Below are 23,950 nucleotides of genomic sequence, written 5' to 3'. Positions count from 1 at the left end.
TAATATTGGGTTCCATCAATATATATGCTCCAGAACTATAAATTGATGTAACAACAAATACGGATTCCTCCGCCTCCTTTTAGACTTGCACCTCGAATTTGACATAAGTGGTCATCTAAGTACTTGAATCTATAATAGTCGATAATTTTCAAATTTTGAAAATATCTATATCCCCCACCTTAGCACCAATATACCAGCTTGTTGTGTTTTCTTGCTGAAGAATTATTTGAAGACACAGTGAACATTATTGATACTCCATTGATGTCTCCATAGTCTTTATATATCTGATATTACCATTTATAACTGTAACGAGTTTTTCTTTCAAGGATGGATCGTCCGCATTTCATCTTGCTGCACATCTTGGGAATACAGAAATAGGCCGTCTGCTTATTGATCATAATATAGCTATCAATTTACAGGAAAATGTAAGTTGTTAATATGATGTATACATCAGTAAAAAAAATGCTTTTTTATTATTGGTCACATATCAACCTCCACAGAGGCAAACATTTAAATCGTCAGGAAAGCAACAATCCTAATCTGCTGATCATCTACTGTTTTGATATTACGTTTCAAAAAAAAGTGTAGTTTTATAAAAGATATCCCCACCTTGGTCTCTATTTTCTGTGTATCGACCCAAAAATGCACAGACCATGCAGTTCAAAATTGTTTAAAACTTTTAGATAGATAATGCTTTGTCAATGAAACGATAAATTTACAATGGCACATTTTCAATATTCCTGTATACAACAGGTCTGCTTATTTTATTTCTTTTCCCACAAACGTTAGTATAGGAAGTGTGGAGATCACTATTGTCCTTCAAGTAAAATTTAAAATAACAAAGAGAAAAACGAACTCCTCCGACAATTATAAACGAAAATCCATTACCAAATACCAAAATAATAGCTCAAATACATCACACAAATTGATAACAACTTCATATTCCTGACGTGGTCAATTGTCTGAAAAGTACAAAATACCCGAGTTGATAATTCTAAAAATTAACTGACGGACTGAATGATTCAGTCATTTATTTCCCTGATTGATTCCGATAATTTTAGAGATTAAAATTACCATTCAAGATTATAAGTCATTTACTTGTTGAGACAGAAGATTTAAAAAGATTAACACATAAAAACATTATGATATGCTTCGTACGCTGAAATGTTTGTACTGTGCATTCAATGGCCATGACGCAGTATTCACGATGGATATAGGATTAAGTTAATAACTTACTAATTATAATAATAATTGACATTTTAAGACAAAAACTCAGAAATCCATTATTTTGTTTGAGAAACATTAGTACCAGGCGCGTAGCTGCCTTTACGCAAAAAATCATTTGCTTGCATATGTTTTTCACAAAAAAAAAAACAAAAAAAAATCCTGAAATTGAATTTCAGATAGTCTTTAGTCTTTCCGGATTATCGTGTCTGGCGGTGTCTGTACTTGCAACTACAATCACGAAACAAAGTTTAATCCGGTAGAAATAAAAATAAAAATGAAGAAGCTAGATTTTTATTTTAGCAAGAAGGCAGCGGATAACGAAAGCCAAAACGTTTTATCTAATTCGCCCAGCAAAGATGTAAATGAGCCATGTACATCGTTTTCACAAGACGTTACTAACATCTTAGATTTATTTCCCTTACTTATAAGTCAAGACTTAAAAGTAGCCGTTCGATTTCGTATTCCCATTGTCATTTCGTCCAAAAGACTATTGATTCACCTAGGGTATCTGTGTTACAAATGACCTTCTACTGTTGTCGTAGAAACCTCTCATTTGATTTTAAAATGACCCTCGTGAGAAACACCACGGGTGTCTTGCAAGAAGCAGGACCTGCTTACCTTCGGAGCACCGGAGGTCGCCACATTTTTTCGGGGTCCGTGTTTTTCATCTGTAGTTAGTTTTCAATGTTGAAAGTTTTTGCTTGTCATTTTGTGTCTTATCTGTTCCCGGGTTTCCAAATTACGAAACCCACTAGGATGTTACTATCGTTTCTTGAAATATGGTATAGTAAGAAACAGATAGGGTATTTATCATTTTCATCATAAAATGGTCCAAAAAAAATTTCGCCTCGCTCCGGTCGGCGATATATGCTTGCACTTTATTTCAACTCAGCTACGCCCCTGAGTACAATGAACAAACACTGATATGAAATGTATTACACAGCTATAATTCTTAAAAATGTTTAACTCATTTCTTTAATAATGTATGTTATTTAAATTTCTCCATTTCTCAATCATTTGTGTAATACTATTGATTATCTATGTGTTATTTGGTAATTCATGTATCGTTTTGTACGGTTGATTAATTATACCTCTCTTCAAATTATGTTTTGACTACCAAATCAAACTAAAACCTGTGATGTTAAACTTTGATTTTGAACACTTTTTGGATAAATATTAAGTCATTTGTACCAATAATCACTAACTACATATCAACAATTTCAATTAAAAAAAACTATAAATGGACTTACCACTAGAATAGCCACATAAATTAAAAAGACGGTGATATCTGATTTCATAACATGTTTGTTTAATATTATAGTTTAGTAGTAGGATAATATTGTCGAGGATAGATAGAGACAATCACAGAACGCGGGAATCATACATGTACCTATACGCGTTAGCGCTCTCTATATGTAACGTCATGGTTGCTATGTGTTAACGTCATTGTATTCAAGCATTAAATTACTCATTTGTATAGACGTCTTTTTCTCATTTCATAACACAACGCATTTCTACAATTATACGATCACGAGAAATATTGCTATATTTTTCTCTCGCCAGGATGGTAATTCTGCACTTCACCATGCTGCATGGAAAGGGAGAACACAATTTGCTAAAATGCTACTCGACAGGAGAATTGACATTAATTTACAAGACAAGGTAAACGTATGATAAATACCATTTGAATATTTTCCGTCACAATTCATAATCAGACAGGATATTTACCAACTTACAGCACCAGATACACATTTCGTAAATCAATATCTGTTGAGTTATTTTTTACATAGAAATATTAAAAAAGTGAAACCAGAATAAAATTCAAAGCGCTGACAAAAGTAACAGTCACTGTAAGCATTTTAGTCATACATACGTTGCAGTTGGTTTATTAAGTACCAATGTTTAAGTTAACCTTTTAAATAGGACCCATATTTTATGATGTAAAATGCCCGTCATTGACAATTACATTATTGCAGCAAGAAAACTGTGTTTGTTATTTTCATTGCTAACATAATTGTAAGGGTCCAGACTGCATCATACAAGTTACATTGCAGCTGCTTTGTTCTACCAGGGGTGATCTGAGCCGGATCCCACCTACTAGATCACCCCAGTTTGAGTTTCTTCGTTATGCATGCTTTCCTTCGTTCTGTAACATTTTGGTGGGAATGTCAAATCCAATTTAAAACTTAAGATTTATTTATACGGAAAAGACTATCTTTTAAAATTTTTGTAGAAAAAAATTCAGAGTCTATGCAGGGATACGAACTCAAGACCTTTAGCATATCAACCAATCCTTACTCCAGGACGACTGGATACTTTCGATCCGTTATTTAACATACTTAAACTTTTCAGGAAGCAAGATATTTTCATAAGATGGTCAAGTTGGCCGACCTTTATTCAGTAGGGTTTGAACCCTTTTCGTAAATAAGTGAGTTGTCAGACTGATCGTTCAATAGGATTTTACCCTTTTTAAAATTGGGGTTTTATTATGGGCAGATTGGCCATTGTGGTGAGTTGACATGGTTTCATATTTAATCATCGTGTTCGAGGGTCATAAAGGGTAAACATAATATAGCAATATGTAAAGTATATCATAATGGCTGTGAGGCGTTCTAAACTAGATTTAATGAATTGAAAACGGCTTTTCGTCTAATCTAAAATAGCTGGGATGTAAAATAATTATCCCATACGGACTTGGTGGGTCAATGTTAGATCACCTCTGGACATCGGGGGTGATCTTACACTGACACACCGCGTCCGTATGGGATAAATATTACTGAACATTATATTGCATTTAAAATTTCAATGAAGTAGGAAGATGTGGTGGTTAGAGTACCAATGAGACAACTCCCCATGTCTCTAAAAAACAATACGTAAAACAATTTTAAAACGCGTCTATAACTGGGACAAATCGGGGATTAAAAATAGAATAACGTACACAGGTTATTTTAAATATTATTTGTATGATTTACTTAGTTTGTAGTTATTAACCTTATGTAATCGAAGTGCATTTTATTTATTGTGTCTGTCTAAGATTAAACTTCATCATAGCGTCAAAGTAAGATCAGATAAAACTGTTTTCCGTGACCCAATAGAAGCTATTTACAATTTCTGAAATAACTCACTGGGGTTTACCAGTAATGTTTTTAATATATAAAGAGGTATTATAAGAATGAAATCATCGTTGAAATACGAAGATAACAACGTTTAAACTGATTAGACGATTATCATCTGATTATGTATTTAAATACCAATAGATAATTAAGTCATGTCTATTCTTTGTATCCCTTAATGGCCTTTTCACACTGATAAACTTCAGTTCTGTACAGACCTTTCCCTTGAACTCAATTAAGTTTTGTTAAGTAGTTATTATAGAACTTAACAAAAAAATAGCTTGTACGTTGTGAAAACATGGTTGTACATCAATGAACTAAGAAAGTCTAATTTAAAGTAGGAATATATGAAATACAGCATTTAATTGAACTGTTTTTTTTTTATCTCGATAACATTAAAGGTCAGGTCTGATTTGATAAATGCTCAACGAACTGTCAAAAGCAGAATTATCCATTATAATATGCCTATTTGAGGAGTTTATGAAGGTCTTGTTTAAAAAAAAAAAACTTATAAGATATCATCATATAAGTTATAAATGTTAAATATCATTCAAAGATAGAATTACTAAAAAAAATATCTATAAAACACGTAATTCATTTTCTTTTAGAATGGATTCACTGCTCTTCACAATTGTGCATTGTACGAAAAAAAAGACATCATGCAATTGCTTATAGACAACAAAATTGATCTAAATTTACAAACCAAGGTACGTGATAGATACTATATCTAATAGCTTAAACAAACTTATCAGGATAAAATAATTTTAAGTAGACATCTTTTACTAACTATCTTACAGGTGATGCAGCTCACGATATCCTCGACAGTGTTCAAAATGGACACACGGAGAAAATAACTTATGTGTAATAGAAGAAGCGCTTTCTGTTATTGTAATTATCCTTTCAAGATCTAGTTTAATAGAGCAGTAACCATTAAAACTGTAAAATAAAAAAAATATAGCAAAAATGCGTGACTCTGGGTAAAATTGAAAACGTAAATCAAACGGCAAAATCAAACACTTAAACAGTCAAATGAATGGATAACAAATGTCATATTCGTGACCTTGTTCATTCATTTGTTATCTGAAGGACATTTTTATTTTTGAAAAAAAAAGAATTGAAAATGTTGGCTCACTGTAAACTTTTGTAGCGTGTAGAGACAAAATTGGTTTTATAGCCAGCTTAACTTGTATGACCGTCGCATTGAATTCCATTATACAGACGAAGATGTATGAACAAACCCAAATGGGAATAACAGGTAAAAATGACCATAATAAGGGTGGATTGTGTTATAATCTTAATCACTTAAAAACAAAGCAAAAAAGGCAACATAGAAAAACAAAAAAGCATATAGACAGAGCATATAAGCAAAAACGCAAGACAAGAAAACAAAACATTACCATAGCACATTAACAAATTAACGGGATGTATAACTTCAAAAGTATCGTGTCACGTCAATTTGATATTGTCAAAATTAGACTAAATAGTTAAAGTAATAATTTGAAAAGACAAATAAAAGAATACCATAACATAAAACTAAGATGACAAACAACGTCAGTACTTAGGAACTATACTTACAAACCATGGTTTATTATTTGTGAAGTTGATAAGGAATATTTCTCAACAAGGTTTTTGGTATCTTCCAATGAACTTTGTTAGACAATGAACGAGACCTTCTTTGACATACACATGGTTCATCAACATTCTGCCCAGACACTAGTGGCGGTCTCATAGTTTGAGTAGCAGCTGCAAGCTCTTGAATATCGAATGATTTTACAAAAGTGTATATCCTATGCGCAGGAGTAGTTGTTATATTGCTACTAAGCTTGGAGAAAACTGATATTTCAAAATTGAAATTATCTCGTATATCTTAGATTTTGTACTGAGATGACCGCTCATGTCAAAATCAAGTTATACGGTCAGTCTAAAAATGAGACAGTGGAAGCCGTGTCTGTTACTTTGTTTTTTTTTAATTTCTAGGTCTGGGGCATATGTTAATTAAACCAAATCAGAAAAGTTTGGATTGTTAATGGAAAGAACAATATATCTGTAAATGAAATAACATAATCTTGATTCTTTGATCTTTTTTTTACAAATGTCTGAAGGAACTCCGACTCATATGAAGATATGAAGAGATCGCTGCTGCACTGTTTATTCCCGTAGGAATGCTGACAATTTGTTAAAAATGTTTTACCTCCAAATTCTACAAATATGTTATCAATAAGAAACTCGATCATACTAATCACCTGTTCCTCTGTGTAGTATGTTTTGGTTTTTGGGGGGTTCACTAAATTCGAAATTTGCTCTTTGATACGGACTAGTATGTATACACACAACTAATTAGTTTTAATTTATAAAGCAGTAATACACGGGACGTAATCAACACAAATTGTGCCTAGCAATGTTCCAATTAGGGTATATACATTTAACAGAAAAAGTTGTTAACACAACAGATCGAATATAGCAACAACAAATCATCGACATGAAAATCCTTTATTAAACGTGTAAATAAAATTGCGATTGCAATTAACTTTTTCTACGGACTAATATAAGGTAAAATCACACAAATTCTAAACTCCGATAGACATTTAAAACGGAAAGTCCCTCACCAAATGGAAAATTCAAAAGCTCAAACACATCAAATGAATGGATAACTACTGTCTTATTCCTGGCTAGAAAAAGGTGGATTTAACCTGGTTTTATAGCTAGCTAAACATCTCAATTGTATGATAGTTGCATCAAACAGACATAATATGCTGACAGGTGCATTTCATCTTTCAATTCATACAGTTGTTTTAAGTTTGGAATTACTGTGCTACACAGAGCTGTCAACATTAACAGCGCTGTTTGTCCCAAACATTGTGATCAAGACATAGATACAATACATACTGAGGGTATTGTTGAATGGCGAGAGTGTGTGATTGGTGTAGGTTTACGTACATGCTTAATTATAGATTAAATAATCCGCTGTGTCGGTTTGTGTTTGACTATTGGGTAAAAATGTCCCTTTGATATCTTCTGATTCTCTTTTAATTTGTTCAATGACTATACTTGTTTGATGGCACATGTATATATAATAATGTATTCGTCGTTATAATGTATATTTGTTATATTTATAACTGCCTACCTTAAACTTGATTGTTTAATTTTTAATCAAGGTTGAAAGAACTGCATTACACTATGCTGCTGATAAAAATCTAATAGAATCGATACAGATTTTAATTGAAAGTGGATGTGAAAAGAATATTCAAGATATTGTACGTATTCACTAGATACATTCTGGTTTTTTTTTTGTCTTACACTTATATATGCCTATAAGCTTGTTATGTTAAGTTTCTTAATACCAAACAGACAAATTAGGTGTTAAATGACAAATCAATAACGTAAATTGTCTTATTATGAGAATCAATTCATCAAACCTATTTTGGCATTTAATAGGCGTATTGTTTCACTAAATTGCTGAAACGAACAGCGGTATACTACTGTTGCTTTTATATATACCATCACAGGTACATTGTACTTCCAAACTGAGAAACATACATAACTTGCCCTTCTACTCCTATTTCATGAAATTTGTCTTAATTCAAAGTAATTCGTCCACAGTATTATAGATCGATCACCAATCTTTCAGCTTATATATGATAAACTATCAGTATATATAAATTGTACAGATTGCGTTTTATAATATCTTCGAGAGAAAATTATTTCTTATATAGTAATAAATTGCTAAAAGAATTGAATAAAGAAGAACAGTATAGCAAAAGCCTGGAAAGAAATCGGAGCTTTGAACTAGTAAATGGAACAAGGCACATTGCTGCTCTCTTTTACAATTATTATGATGATTCATCAAACAGTTAGTATATTATTAAAGTGTGTTTAACGTTTTTCTTTTGGACTTTTGTGAATAACCGGCAAAAAGCTGAGATAATCGCAGCCTTCAAAAATACTCTTTAACATCGTTTGCAAGTGTATATTTAACAAATATGCCTCACTGATAAGGTTTTAGTCAAAATCCTGTATTCATTTCAACTTAAGTGAAGTCTCATTTGACAGATATGGATTTTGGTGTTAACTCTAATCCTCATATTCATTTATCAATATAACTGACTAAGTTAGACAGAATTGAAGAATATTTAATAGCGTATTTGAAAGCTATATAACTATTATGATTTGACCTATTTCTTTTGTTCTTCTTTTTTCGTCTTTACTTGTTTTACTTTATAATATTAAGATTTTACTCTATAACATTGAGAATTGGTTTCACTACACTTAAACACTATTACATCATGTTCATTTCCATTACAACTGAAGATTTCAGTGTTGCAATGACATGATTACCGTTTTGAAAATCACAATGAAATTCATGAATGCAAAAACAACCTAAAATAAAGGTCTAGATTAAGACACTTTTTAACATGGCAGTGTTAGTTTCAATTCGACGTTTACTTTTGTAAAAGGGAGGCAAAAGAAACCAAAGGGATATTCAAACGCATCAGTCTAAACTCAACAGACATTAACATTATTAACATGGCTAACGGAAAACAACCAAAACGACAAACAGTTCAAAAAACAAAACATCAAAACCAAAAATTAAACACCACGAATTCATTAATTACCAGGGTGTATAAGTTAATTGTAAAAATCAGCATATCAATGAACTCCCAGAATGCAATTTTCGTTGAACTGAAACAAAAGTTTAATTTTGTACAATTTGGACCTCAGTGTGGTATCATTAAATCAATAATGAAAATAAATACAGTTTAAATGGTGCATTTCAAAGACTGAACCCTTCATATATTTAATATATGTTGTATTCAATCAAACACAGTTTAATTTTAGACACCGAAAAAATGGGCCCAAAATCAGAAATCTAATATATGTTTACTAATAGACAATAAGCTTAGTTTTTAAAGGAGTTCTTTTTATCAAATCCAAAAAAATCATATAGCATTTAGATATTAGTTAGTTTATACTGAATAACAAACAAATCTTACACAAAATGCTTCAAACAATTTACCAAATAAAAGAAAAAAGCAATTATCTACTATTAATGTCATTTACCATTAATACAATTTCTTTTAAAATTCTATAAAACTTATCTGAAGTTACCTTCAAAATAATGTCAAAAAACGAACAGTACATTTCAAACTATATTCATTCGTCCTACAGATCTTATCATCATCAACATTTAGGATCCGAAAAATATCACATAAATCTGTCACTCCATAACAGTTTCATTCTTGTCCAAGTATGTGGCCAATATTTTTATTTTCAGATGAAGAACTTACAAATGCATCAACATAGGCAATTTAACAACACACTTGTAAAACGCCATCCTTGGGTAGCTGTCAAGGATGATAAAATCAAAAAGATTATCTTTATTTCCACATTTTAGATATAAGATAGAATTTGGTGATGCATGTACAATGTTTGGTATTAAGTATCAATTTAAAGGGACGTTAAATTCGAAACTCATATAACAACACGACGGGTGTCACATGTGGAGCAGGATCTGCTTACCCTTCCGGAGCACCTGAGATCACCCTAAGTTTTTGGTGTGGTTCGTGTTGTTTATTCTTTAGTTTTCTATGTTGTGTCATGTTTATTATTGTCTTTCTGTTTGTCTTTTTCATTTTTAGCCATGGCGTTGTCAGTTTGTTTTAGATTTATGAGTTTGACTGTCCCTTTGGTATCTTTCGTCCCTCTTTTATCCGTACCAAAACCGATACATTGCCGGGTCATCCAATTGTTCGACTAAATAATTGTCCATTAGATTGCCAAAGCGTATGTCTGCAGTGAAAGAGGGTCATCAGAAAAAAAGTGAAATTTTTTACTCGCGTAGTGGTATTAACCATGTATCGATTCTAAACCACTCTACAGCACTTCTGGATATCTTAAAATCTCGATCCTTCTTTGAAATTAGTTCTGTCAAAGCTTTTGGTTTTTCACTCTGTATACCACCGTTCCTTTTTTGTAATTGAAAATTGTCTAGAAATAATCCACAATGCTGCTCAACATGAAAATGGTAGCATAGTTGCTTAATAAGAAGCAAAATGGTTAAACCTACGTCTTAGAGAAGTACGAGTGATCAAGATGCTGAATACTCTCATTGCAATCGCGATTTATGATTTTTTGATTTTCAATGCTCTTCAACTTCGTACTTTATTTTGCCTTTTTAACATTTTTAGCTCACCTGGCCCATAGGGCCAAGTGAGCTTTTCCCATCATTTTACGTCCGTCGTCCGTCGTCCGTCGTCGTCTGTCGTCCGTCGTCGTTAACTTTTACAAAAATCTTCTCCTCTGAAACTACTGGGCCAAATTAAACCACTCTTGGCCACAATCATCATTGGGGTATCTAGTTTAAAAAATGTTTCCAGTGACCTGGCCAACCAACCAAGATGGCCGCCATGGCTAAAAATAGAACATAGGGATAAAATGCAGTTTTTGGCTAATAACTCAAAAACCAAAGCATTTAGAGCAAATATGACTGGGGAAAAAATTGTTTATCAGGTCAATATCTATCTCCCCTGAAATTTTCAGATGAATCGGACAACTCTTTGTTGGGTTGCTGCCCCTGTATTTGTAATTTTAAGGAAATTTTGCTGTTTTTGGTTATTATCTTGAATATTATTATAGATAAAGATAAACTGTAAACAGCAATAATGTTCAGCATAGTAAGATTTACAAATAAGTCAACATGAACGAAATGGTCAATCGACCCCCTAAGGAGTTATTGTCCTTAATATTCAATTTGTAACAATTTTCATAAAATTTGTAAATTTTTACTAACATTTTCCACTGAAACTACTAGGCCAAGTTCATTATAGATAGAGATAATTGTAAGCAGCAATAATGTTTAGTAAAGTAAGATGTACAAACACATCACCATCACCAAAACACATTTTTGTCATGAATCCATCTGCTTCTTTGGTTAATATTCACATAGACCAAGGTGATCGACACAGGCTCTTTAGAGCCTTTAGTTTTTTATTTGATCGATCACTTCACATTGTAATGTGAGACGGCGTTCCTTCAGCCAAACCAAGAAGATTAAAAAAGCCAAATAAAAAAAAATCCATACGGAATTTAGGTGGTACATCCCAAGTTTATGTGACTAAGACTTGAAAGATATGTATTAAGGAATTGTTTAACCTTTCATAACATACGAAACGGATATTATAATTCCATGTGTGATAAACATGTGATAACAGCATAAGATGCTATAAATGTGAATGGGAAATACTAACATAATACTGCTCGTAATTAGAGTTGAAGATTTTACGCGTGAATTCATGATAATATCATTAAAATCAAGAAAATACAATCAATAAAAAGAAAAAATTGAATACAACAACTTATGCACAAGATTTTACTCAAATATCAAACTGCACATTCATTTAATATTGTTTAAGGATGGCAATACAGCGCTACATATAGTTGCCTGTAGTAACCGCGTGCAGATGGTCTCATATATGCTGGACAGAAACTGTGATCCAACCATAGTGAATTTTAAGGTAAGGACCAGAAAAAGGGAATCTTATTCCTCGTTATAATAAATTTATTAATTGGTGTTATTAATATAGCATTATAACAAATATGTAATGTTACTTCAACAACTGTAACCTACACAAGACCAATTCTTCATCTTAATAAAAAAAAACAAGTATTTAAAGAAATTAGAAAAGCATCTATTACATTTGCTTTCTTTGTGAATTCTAAATTTCAAATGGAAAGGAGAAAGCAGAAAAAAAAATCAAACATTTTTTAAAGTTTGAATTTGACAATAATAAACAGACTTTGAGTGCGAATTTTCTAAAAAAATCAATTGACCATGCAATAAAATATTTATCTATACAAATGTGGACAAAAAGTTAAAGCAATATGAAACATACTACTGGGAAATTTGAAAACAGATCGCATTTTCGAATTTAGAAGTCAGAACAACCAATAAGGCTTTTTCATCGTTAGGAGTTATAACGGTATACTACTGAATATTGAATTTTATATAAATATCATCTTTAGCGCCTTTTCTCTAAATTATTGTGAACCATTGCGCCTTGCTGGAAAATGTTCGAACCCTATGTATATATATTGATAAACCAGAGCACGTGACAATGCTATTACGTGCATTTGATTATAATAGATTACAAAAGTACTGTCGGCCTAACAAAACGAAAAAAAAAATTTTACAACAGCGGATTTTATTGGACGATGGAGGAAGATAATAAAACGATGGCGGGAATAACTTGGCATTGGAGGAAGATATGTTAACGATGGCGATACGCCATCCTAAAATAGGTCATGGAAATCCCAGACGGTAGTCATTTGAAAAGCCAGATAAGAGGAAAAAGAAAGTCTGTTTTGCAACAATTGAAAGGCTATTACATATTTAACTTGTGAACATAATTACCTTTTTATCGCACTTGTTGTTGAGGTAAAATGTACATCTAAGGTATTTATCTTCAAGAATGGCCGGTTATTACTAAGAAATGACAATTCTAGAAATATATTAGGTGTTTGCACTTTAAACATACATATCACGTATAGGGGTTTTGGTTGCTTTGGGGCATACGATACAACTACAGGAGAGGTTATGGATTTGCTGACGTAAAATAATATTTTCGAGATGTATAACTGTGACATAATAGGAAAAGATGCATTTTTCGACTGTATATTTATGATTTAGACTGATTTACCTAAAAAAACATGGACCCCTCTATTTGGAAATTGAATTAGATTTGTTTGTATGTAGATATGAAGATTATTTGTAATAACTTGAATAAAAAGGTCTAAGACGGATATTTTTTAAACTAAAAAAAAACGCTTATCCTAAACTCCTCAAAATTTGTTGAACTATTTTTATCCAAAATACTCTCATACATATTTAGAGCATATTTGTGTAAAGAAGATATTCATATTGGTTTTTTTCCCGTTTATTTCTTAAAGACACATATGACATTTGTTTTTATTTACATATTTGAATAGATAAGGCGAAGAATAGGTTGGCTGCAAAATTTTTAAAAAATCATTGTTGATTCGAAACTGTATCGTATCCCATTAATTTTGAAAAGCAGTCTAGATAACAGCATTTAACATCGTACAATGTTGTCCATGTTATTTCTTATTTGATACTGTTTTTTTAAGATTCGTTTATATCTTACACGTTTTAAAAAAACTGACCTATTATTCACTAAAGTTGGTATCATATAATAATGAAAATCACTTTGTTGATAACATTGTGTTTATCAAGGGGCGGATCCAGCCATTTCAAAAAGGGATGGGCCCAACCCATGACAAAAGAGGGGGGTCCAACTATATGCCCCATTCAAATGCATTGAGCGTCCAAAAATGGGGTTTCAACACCAGGAACCCCCTCCCCCTGGATCTGCCAATGCTATTCGCATCAATATGGTTTTCCGTCTATATTTGCAAGAACTATTGTAGGATAAATTTAACCTACATAACATATATTTGTTTTTCAGGGAAAAAAGCCAATAGAATTAACAAGTTATAGACCAAATAGAAAGTTATTTAAGGTAATACAAAATTGTTTGATATTTTAGAAGTAGCTATTGAAAAAAGTTCTTTTTTTTTTATTTTTTAAAACTTTTTTCAACAAGTAATATAATGGAACACTTATAAAAATTATAAATTATATATGAGATCATATCATCAATATTTTGCAAATTGCAGTTTTCAATTATAAATAAATTAACGTAGATACATACCTCATGCATCTTAATTTTGGTTTACAGGTTTTTGAAAAGACTCTTTTACCTGGTAAGTTTTTTTTATTTATTTAACAATGACTTATTAAGCATGCTCAGAAGCTCAGAATATCAATAATTTTGAAAGAAACCATAGGGACATTCAAATTAGTAAATCGGAAATAAAATGACAACGCCAACACAAAAAAAGTTTAACACAAAAGACAGCAGAGAAAAAAAAACACTAAGTAACCCCCCAACCCCCCCAACCCCCAAGTGCTGCGGAAGATTACGCATACAAGAAGGGCGAACGTATGAAACATCTGCCTGTGTAAGTCCATTACCAGTAAAACTTTAACTTCACCATTTGAAACTTTTTATTTAATACCTTCCGTGTGAGCAACAACTCTCTCTCGTTCTCTCATAGATATCCGGACCACAATGTTTTATTTTCGCCAGACGCGCATTTCGTCTACAAATGACTCATCAGTGACGCTCGAATCTAAAAAAAATTAAAAGGCCAAATAAAATACGAAGTTGAAGAGCAAAAATTCCTAAAAATTATACCAAATACGTCCTCCGAACGTAACAAATATGTTGTTAATCAAGAACGTATACATGTTGATAATGTCACTTTCAGAAATGTTCTTTAAAAATCAGAATGAGTTTTTTCCGAGGAAGAATGTATACCCTATTTAGACAAGATACTGTACTTGACCTACTTGTACCTAACCATGGCAGATTGACCAATATACTGTTGTTTGTAATCCAGGAAACTTATGTAGTTTAGATATCGAATACAGTGATGGAAGATCCAGGTTTTTTTTTTATCTTTGGTCGAAATTCCAAAGGAACATATCGAACAGACCTATGATTATCCAGGATTTCATCTTTAGTAAGTGTCGTGGGTTATGTAATGGGTTTCCAATTGAATGGTCAATCAAATGTTGCATGTTTCACTAGTCTGATTTTCTATTTCTCAATTTTATGTTCTTCTCAAACTACATAAGGTCAGTTTCATTCTAGAACATTCTTCTAATAATATGTAAACTTGAACTGTTTCAAATGCAACACTGAGCCATATATTCGAAATTTAGGTCTTCCAGTTGAGGTTAAGAAATTCGATAAGAAATCAGCGCAAGTGTTTGCTAGTTTATTGGAACAAGAAAATTATCCCCACTATGAATCAAGAGTAATGTTAGTTGGTGAACATGGTACAGGGAAGACAACAATAGCAAGATATTTGGTTGGGAAAAGTTCAACTAAACCTAAGACGAAATCAACCGATGGGATAGAATTAACCAATGGTCTTTCATATATCGACCGTGAAACTAGGAACTGGCTTGTTGGAGAGCAAGGTATGTTTTAACCTAAAACAAACAAAAGAAATATAAGTGAAGATACATTGTATCAGTCTACATTTAACCAATGACATTACATCTTTAAATAGATAACTACTAATTTGTCAACAATAACGTTAGTCTGTCCCTCAATTACTTGAAAGGTAATATTTTCTTCAGTGTGTCGCTAACATATTGCAGCTTGCAAGTTCTAGATATATAAATAAAAGTATGTGATAACGCAATTAAACACTGATGTTATTCAGCATATATAAAAACTGATTGATTTATTGATTCCTTAACGTCAAGTGGCAAACAGTTTATGCATGTTCAGGACGAGAACAAGTAAACAATACATACAATAAGTAGGTCTTGTAATACATGTAATAGAGACATCCTGAATGACGGACGGGAGAATTTGGACTGCCACTGGAAAATGAGGGTATAGTGGATAGGTACAGAAATTCTGCCTTCCAACGTGCCATCTACGGACCCCTCAAAGAGTTGTTGCAAGAGTTCTTAACGTGCAAAGAGCGGGACTCTCTCTCTTTACGCGAGACATCGGATTTAACGTCCACAATTAGACCGTACGTAGCTGCAAACTTGATACATCCTGCACAGCCAAACGGACGTCGCACTTCGGCAAGCGTTTTACTGCCGATCGGGAGAAGACAAAATGACCATATTTTGTTTTCCCAGTCACCCTTGGGAGCTGGAAAATTGAATAAGGTTGACTACCAAGCATTCAATTAAGGAATACCATTTCTTATCTACAGATTCCAAATCTAAAGCTGGAAAAATAAAACATTTACGCATGGAATGATTTTTGTAAACGAGGAATGTTTGGAATATTTCTTAGCATAATTCAAAAAACAAATCAGGAATCTTTTGATTGTAAAAAAATGATTGCAAAAAGAATCTAAAACTGAAAAAATAAAACATGCACACATGAAATGCTTTTAATTTTAAACAATTAATGATTGGAATGTTTTAATTGGAAAACAAAATGTTGCTCAATGACGTTACGAATTTGCAGTACTTAACTTTTGATTGATAGGGTGTACATAAGGTAAATGAGGGGAGGGACTAACTCAAATCGATATATAATGTATTAATACCTTACCTTATTGAAGTTTTTATCATTTTTTTTCCTCAAAAATATATACTAAATATACTGAATATGTGGTGTAGATTTAGCTCTTGTACCCATAAATATTGAAATTGTGACTTACATCACCTTCTTATGAAGCAGATATAAGAACATGTCGTATAAATGCCAGTGAGACAACTCTCCATCCATGAAACTTTTTTTAGAGTAAACCGTCACAGGTCAGTTATCAACACGGATCCTGGCTCATACTGAACAATAAGCTATAAAGGGCTAAAAAATTAACAGTGTAAAACCAGAAAATTCAACGGTGTAATCTATATAAAGAAATGAGAAACGTGAAAAATTTATAAACCACTGACCAACAGGTTCCTGACTTAGGAAAGGTGCAAACAAACGCAGTCACCATTCTTCGTCGTAACCTAAACAGTCCACCAAAACAACATTGAAATGTACAGTATAAAATATCAATTGAAACCGGTAGATAGTTTGTAATCAAATTTTAAGAATTTAACTTTACAATGCGATGTATTAGAATAAAAACAATATACAAGAATATGTAGTAATCAGTTGTAAAGCAAATACACCTTTTTAAATTAATTTGTTTGTAAAATTTTTTGCATATGTTACTTTTTTTTTTCTTTTTTTTGGAAATAGTTTAAACCATTTTCTTATTTTAGATTTTTCTCTGGAAGAAGTTGCCACAAGTAGATCCCTATTACATAAAGTCAGAATACAGAAAGGCGGTCATGCGACACCAACTACTAAATGTACAGTAGACACTTACAAATACGAGTCCTTGAAAACAAGTGAAAAGAATGAGATACCTGATTCAAAACACCCAAAGATACAATTGAATATTAGTGAAACCATGACTAATTCTCAATTAAAAACAGGATCGAAAAAAGGAGATATTGCGTCTACAAGTCAAGCTTCGATTGAAACAGTAAGAGAAATAAATGACCCAAAGGAATATGGCGATGCTTGTTTGAAGTCAGGTTCCAACGGTGACACGCATACACAAACTACCACTATCACTCAACCTGGACCTCTCAGAAGGCTAAAAAACTTTTTTGGGGTTACCAAAAAAGTAGAAGAAGTCAAAGTCACTATCACAAAAGACAAATTCTTTCAAATGGTTTCGAAAGTTGGGAAAAAAATGTTACACAATAAAAAGATAGCGCCTGTAATTATATGAGATTTTGGAGGACAGGATGTTTTCTATTCCACTCATCAGACGTTTTTAACATACAGAGCTCTTTACATGATTGTGATGGATGGAAGTAGAAAACTGGATGACCCCTGTCCATATAAACAGTATCTCCCAGGAACGAGTGGAGATAAAACAGCAAGAGGTATTAATACAAACTATTCATTTTCGATCAAATTTGGACAGATATTCTTCCAAAATACAACCTATTATCTTAAATCAATTCAAAGTGACGCCTTTTAATGGCTGAGTCAATCAGATGTTTAATAATTAGAATAAAGATACAATGACAGTTTACATTAAGGATGTACTTCGGTGAGGTTTTGGAATTTTTGTCAAATATTCGGACTCCTTGTTGTTTTTCCATACAGTACAATGTAAAATATTTTGCCCCCTAACACCCATTTATTTTTTCATATAAGACTGAAGGCGAAGTGTACTTAATTGCACGCCTCTAGCGGAATACGGGATTAAAAACGTTCGTCGTTAGTTACGCAAGTTATCTCCCTTACTCCAAGAAAGGACACACAAAAGAGAAACTACTTTCTGCGGTCTGTAATGAATCCAACAAGCACTCCGGTGCTGTCTTAAACCTCATAGAAATTATCTAAATAACTCCAATTAGAAATCACAGCATTCTGTACATTATTCTGTGTGCATCCTGACTTAAAAACACTGTTTTATTTTTTGTTGTAGACGCGTAGGAGAAGGCATTTCGTGTTTATGATATCAACAGAAAGAAAAAACTCCTTACAACAAAATTATTAACAAATAAACAAATATTTTTTTCTTCTATTGATATCAAATTAATTAAAATGAAACCTGAATTGACCCAACAATATCGTTTTAAAAAGCCGTAGTCTTGAACGAAAAACACAGTATGTACGCAAAGAAAGTTTTATAATAGGTTACAGAGACGTTGAAATGTTCGTATTTTGTACAATTGAAAATTTAAGGACATGATTTATATTCATATAAGAAATCAGACGATATCAAGAAAATAATTTGACCACTAGTGCAACACTTACAGGTCGGAAGAACAAAGATGGAAAACAAACAAAAAATAAACAAATTAGACTCCAAATATTATTCAGTAACTTAAAAGTTGTCTCACTCTAACATTTATCTTAAAATAAGTGAAAATTATGTCATTCAACTCCCAGTTTTCAACTTTTTCTACATGTGCAGAAAATAAACAGGTGTCTTCTATTCCGTCCGCAATTTATGGGAAAACTTAATCTAAATTTAGAACCATATTGAAATTGAAAGTACACATGTAAGATATAATATAGCATGTCATTTCTTCTTTCACAAATTCCAATTTCGAAGAGATATATATCGAAATCTGTTTTCTTTTATTGTGCCTGTGTGCATCATTCAAAATTAGAGAATGTAATTTTGAAGTATCAAGTCTCAATTCAAGATTATGCATGAATAGAATATAGAATTTCTGGGGGTGGGGTGTAGTAGGGCCTTTATCGGAACTCCGGGATCGGGTATTTTTAAGCTCGGGATTTCGGGATTGACCCTTTCGGGATCCGGGAATTCTATTTCCGAATTTCGGGTAGTCGGGATTTAAATTTTTTTTTAATTCAGGACCTCGGGATTTCGTGTTTTTAAACCCGGGATTTCGGGATCTGGATCCCTCTTTTCCACCTCCCCTGCCTCTTTTATGGTTAAAGAAAAGAGGTCAGAGAAGTTTTGTGATACTTGTAACTGCAATTTAATATTTAGTGGAATGAGATGTGAAATGTGTTCAGACTATTACAAGTTTACTGCAAGGGGTGTTTAACGACCTCGAAAATTATCCATGAGGATCTCGCACTCGGTCAGCTCTAGGTTTTCAGCTAGTTCATGATCATACAAGAATTGAGAAGGCTGTGGTTTTAATTACTAGTCTTATAATATGAGACTTTGGAGTTCATAGAATTTACATTCAACGTTTTTTATCGAATATTTCAAGGCTTTTTGACTATCAATGTTGACCCCCCCCCCCCCAAACCCCCAATTGATAGGATAAAATGAATGGATTACGCCCCTAATTCAAACTAAAGTCCTATAAACTGACTGGTATTCGAATTTGTTAAAAGAAAAAATTGGTATCTCTCATATAGATTCAATACCGTAATGCCGAACAGCTAGAAATATATTCCCGAGTTTCAATTTGAGTAATTGGAATAAATCAAGCCCTTTCCATGTCCGATTTTCTCCCACACGAGAAATATAGCATTCGTACGTTAGCTGAATAATACGACCGAATTATTCGGGTTACAATTTGTGTAAATCCCGAATGCACATATAAGTAAAGTTCCGGAAAAGGACTGTTATAGATTTCAGATTGATTTCTAGAAATAAAAATCATACAAAAATGTTTAACGCAAATATTCGTCTTCAGACGTGTTAAGGTATACATCGGTTACAAGCCGGTCTGGATTGTGATAAAAAGAAGCGTATGCAATGCATAATATATATATAAGGGATGTGTTGAATTATAGAGATGCTTATGCTGCACAAAGATAAGATTAATTTACCCAAATGTACTAAGAATTACCACACAACTTAAAATTTACTTAAGTATTGATTTGTTATCCTTTACCAGACAGATGGCTGATATTCTGAGAAGAGACCTTGATAAAATGAAGTTTTATGGGAACAAAGATTTTGAAAACACGTCGCAGTGTTTAGATTTTTAACAAAAATAAGGCACCAAGGTCGAAAATAGTTCTAGTTCATAATGAAGAAAATGTCAACCGTTTTCTAGATTGGTGATATCCGCACGCACCCGAATATAATAGACAAATACAATACAAAAGTACACAAAACGTAACATAAAGAACTAAAGACTGAGCAACACGAACTCTAACAAAACGGTATATATTTCATACAAGTATAGAACTATATGAAGCGTCGAAACTGTTGCGGCGGCGTCAATAACGTTGTCGTTGTTTTTTTTATTTTTACACTCAAGATTCAACTTTAACAATCTCATTAAAATCCGATGTTCTGATACGCTACCCTCCACTGGAGGGTAGCGTATCAGAACATCGGATTTTAATGAGATTGCAACTTTAACAGGTTATAGCTTGAAAAGTAGCACGCTTGCTAAGGACTTTCTTTTACCAATCGATTCCGCAGACATTTTAGAATCGTCTCATAAATTTAAAAAAAATCGATTGTCTTATATAATAGAAAATCTTGGAAATGTAACAATTCCTGCCGAATTTCACGATTTCCCCTATATATCCTTTGTAATTTTGGTGTATGATGCTGTTAACTTCAACGGCTCGTATCTCAAAAACGAAAACGGTTACCTCCTTTTTTTTTATTTTCCGATTTATTTTTACAAGCAGAATCTACATGTAAATTTTTTTTTAAATCCATTGTGTAGTTTAATTACGTACACTTCGCATTAATAGCTCATGAAAGGTCATTTACCAAAATTTTAGAAAATTCTTAATTTTCTTTTTTTTGTGTTGAGACCTCATAATACCAATGCAAATATAAGGTGAAAGTCCGAGTCAGCCCTTTCCCGCCATGTTTTAAATCTCAAATATCTCGAAAAGGTGGTCCATGACCTATCAAATTTTTAGCTTATTTTTATCCTTAATTGATGCTCTACCAGCTTGAAATATCAATTTTAACTATTTAATTTATTAATTTTCACCTAACCTCACCTGAGTACATCCTTAATTTTACTTTGACTGACTATAAAATTTACTCGACTTAACCGAGTATTCGAATCAACCGACTTCGATTCCTCAGAGGTAAGTATGCATTGACCAAACGGGAACTTAACCGGGACCGAAAAATTACTTCGACTCGTTCGAGTTTTCGACACAATCGAGTTCAACATGATGAAGTTCGAATGTAATCCTACGTAGTTTGTCTATTCATTTTTTTAATAGGTTTGTTTGTTTTATATTTTTTTCTGACAGATTATCTGCTATTCTGGATCAAAACAATCGTTACATACTGCAAAGGAAGTGTGGAGGACTATCCAAAAATTATGATTGTTCTAACTCATAAAGACAAGCTTCAACCTGTAAGTTTACAATAATTTAACAAGCATTAACTTCAGGTATAATTAAAAACAGTTGTGATTTCGAACGAAATGTAAGTGTAGTAAACAACTAAATGGTGTAGTGCAAAAAAGAGGAAAACGTGTATTTTTCTATAATTGGTATTTTACTATTCATTATCGATGCTTTAAGTTATCTTGTATGACTTAACAATGTAAAATATCTAATATATTTAAAGCAATCAAATGTGACACTTCATCTATCCAATCGAGCTAGAGATAAAGGATACTACAGATACAGTTAAGTCGGCCTCATATCTTGACTTACATCTAGAAATTGACAATGAGGGTCGGTTGAAAACAAAACTTTACGACAAAAGAGATGATTTCAGCTTTCCAATTGTGAACTTTCCATTTCTAAGTAGCAACATTCCAGCAGCACCTACATACGGGGTATATATCTCCCAATTGATACGATATTCCGTGCTTGCATTTCCTATCATGATTTTCTTGATAGAGGGTTGCTGCTCACAAGGAAGCTATTAAACCAAGAGTTCCAAATGGTGAAGTTGAAATCATCCCTTCGTAAATTTTACGGACGCCATCACGAGTTGGTTGACCGTTATGGAATAACCGTATCACAAATGATATCGGATATGTTCCTTACGTCGTAACTACAATCCCCTTCCCTTTCCTGAATGTGACCTACCGAATTAGACTATTTACCGGATTTGTTATCACATAAGCAACACGACGGGTGCCGCATGTGGAGCAGGATCTGCTTACCCTTCTGGAGCACCTGAGATCACCCCTAGTTTTTTGGTGGGGTTCGTGTTGTTTATTCTTTAGTTTTCTATGTTGTGTCGTGTGTGCTGTTGCTTGTTTGTCTTTTTCATTTTTAGCCATGGCGTTGTCAGTTTGTTTTAGATTTATGAGTTTGACTGTCCCTTTGGTATCTTTCGTCCCTCTTTTATCAGTGAGTATCACCTCATATTGTAAATATTTCTATATGTACCAACACTGTGTAAACACTCAACAGTTTATCCTGGTATCAACATCCGTTTTCGATTCAATCTATATAATATCAGGCCAGACGTAAATCTGTTTTGACAAAATTTAAGGTAATCAAAAACCAAATGTTCAGAAAACAATTGAAGGCCTTTCCTCATCAAAGAAACTTTGAAAAGAAGCTAGTTTCTTCAGAGTGATGCGATAAATAATGGTTTTGATATAATTGAAAGTGAACTAAAGTAGATAATATGCTACTTCTGGTTAAGTAAATGTTACTTTTGGTCTCATATGATAGCTTCTCTCACACTTATTCCAAAAATATATAGTTTCTATATACTTTTGCCTGTAAACCATTATATAATTGAACACTTCCGGTTTACAGAAAGTCACTTCTAGTCTTTAGTGATTAGTAAATGTATTTAAATTATACAATAGATGGATTCTGAGTACTTTGATATGAAAAAAAGTGCAAAAAAAATACTTCCGGTTTTCTCAAGGTCTCTTCCGGTTGTCATTTTTCAAGGTCATATGTCACCGAACCTTTTGTACAAGGTCATATGGCTTTCTAATGAACTTATTTGAAGTTATAATCAAATAACTATATATTGAGACATTTCAGGGGCACTAACTCCTATAAGATGCAGTTTAATTGTATCAGAGCAAATGTAACATATCTTCATTACAATAATGCAAACATTTTGCGCTTGTTTTTTTATGTATATCTTAAAAACCTCAAAACAAGGCAAAATCAAAATTTAGAACTTGACCTTGACCTTTGACCTTGACCTCATTTCCTAAGTTAAGACCTAGGGGCCTCAAATAAAAACATTACAGGGTTATATGGTTAATAGTTGATGAGTTGAAAACACATACCGACAAATTTATTTTGTTAAGGTAGATAACTCTATAAAATTTTATCGAATCGTTTCAATCCAAATTAGCAAAAAATTTCTGACGATGTAACGAACAATTTGTAAAAAGAGTTTTGTCGATATCTTTTTTTTGTTACAAAGGAGATGCACTCTGATCATAAACAGTAAATAGGGAGATAACACTTACAAAGAAAATGATTCGGCTTAGCAGGGTATAAACTATACGATACAATATAAGAAATATCTAAGCGACATATTTCGAAACAAACATTTATCGCAAGAACAAAATGTGGCGGAAAAAAAATAAGATAATAATCAGAACAAATACAATAGGTCTTTCCACAGAA

At 32.6% G+C, this 23,950-nt stretch overlaps 2 long non-coding RNA genes across 2 annotated transcripts; both read left to right on the top strand.

The window, feature by feature from the left end:
* The first annotated feature begins 323 nt into the window (after nt 1-323).
* LOC143058773 (uncharacterized) lies at nt 324-5,167 on the top strand. Its single transcript, XR_012973224.1, has 3 exons — nt 324-425; nt 2,791-2,889; nt 4,949-5,167. It is a non-coding gene; the product is annotated as an uncharacterized LOC143058773 (long non-coding RNA).
* An 8,650-nt stretch (nt 5,168-13,817) lies between these two features.
* Nucleotides 13,818-15,396, top strand: LOC143058604 (uncharacterized). The gene is made up of 3 exons (XR_012973147.1): nt 13,818-13,873; nt 14,093-14,117; nt 15,142-15,396. It is a non-coding gene; the product is annotated as an uncharacterized LOC143058604 (long non-coding RNA).
* Nucleotides 15,397-23,950: the final 8,554 nt, after the last annotated feature.

This window comes from Mytilus galloprovincialis, chromosome 14, assembly GCF_965363235.1.
Source record: "Mytilus galloprovincialis chromosome 14, xbMytGall1.hap1.1, whole genome shotgun sequence".
NCBI classification, from domain to species: Eukaryota; Metazoa; Mollusca; class Bivalvia; order Mytilida; family Mytilidae; genus Mytilus; species Mytilus galloprovincialis.
The sequence above is the reverse complement of the archived record's forward strand: the minus strand, read 5'-3'. Positions and strand labels throughout refer to the sequence as shown.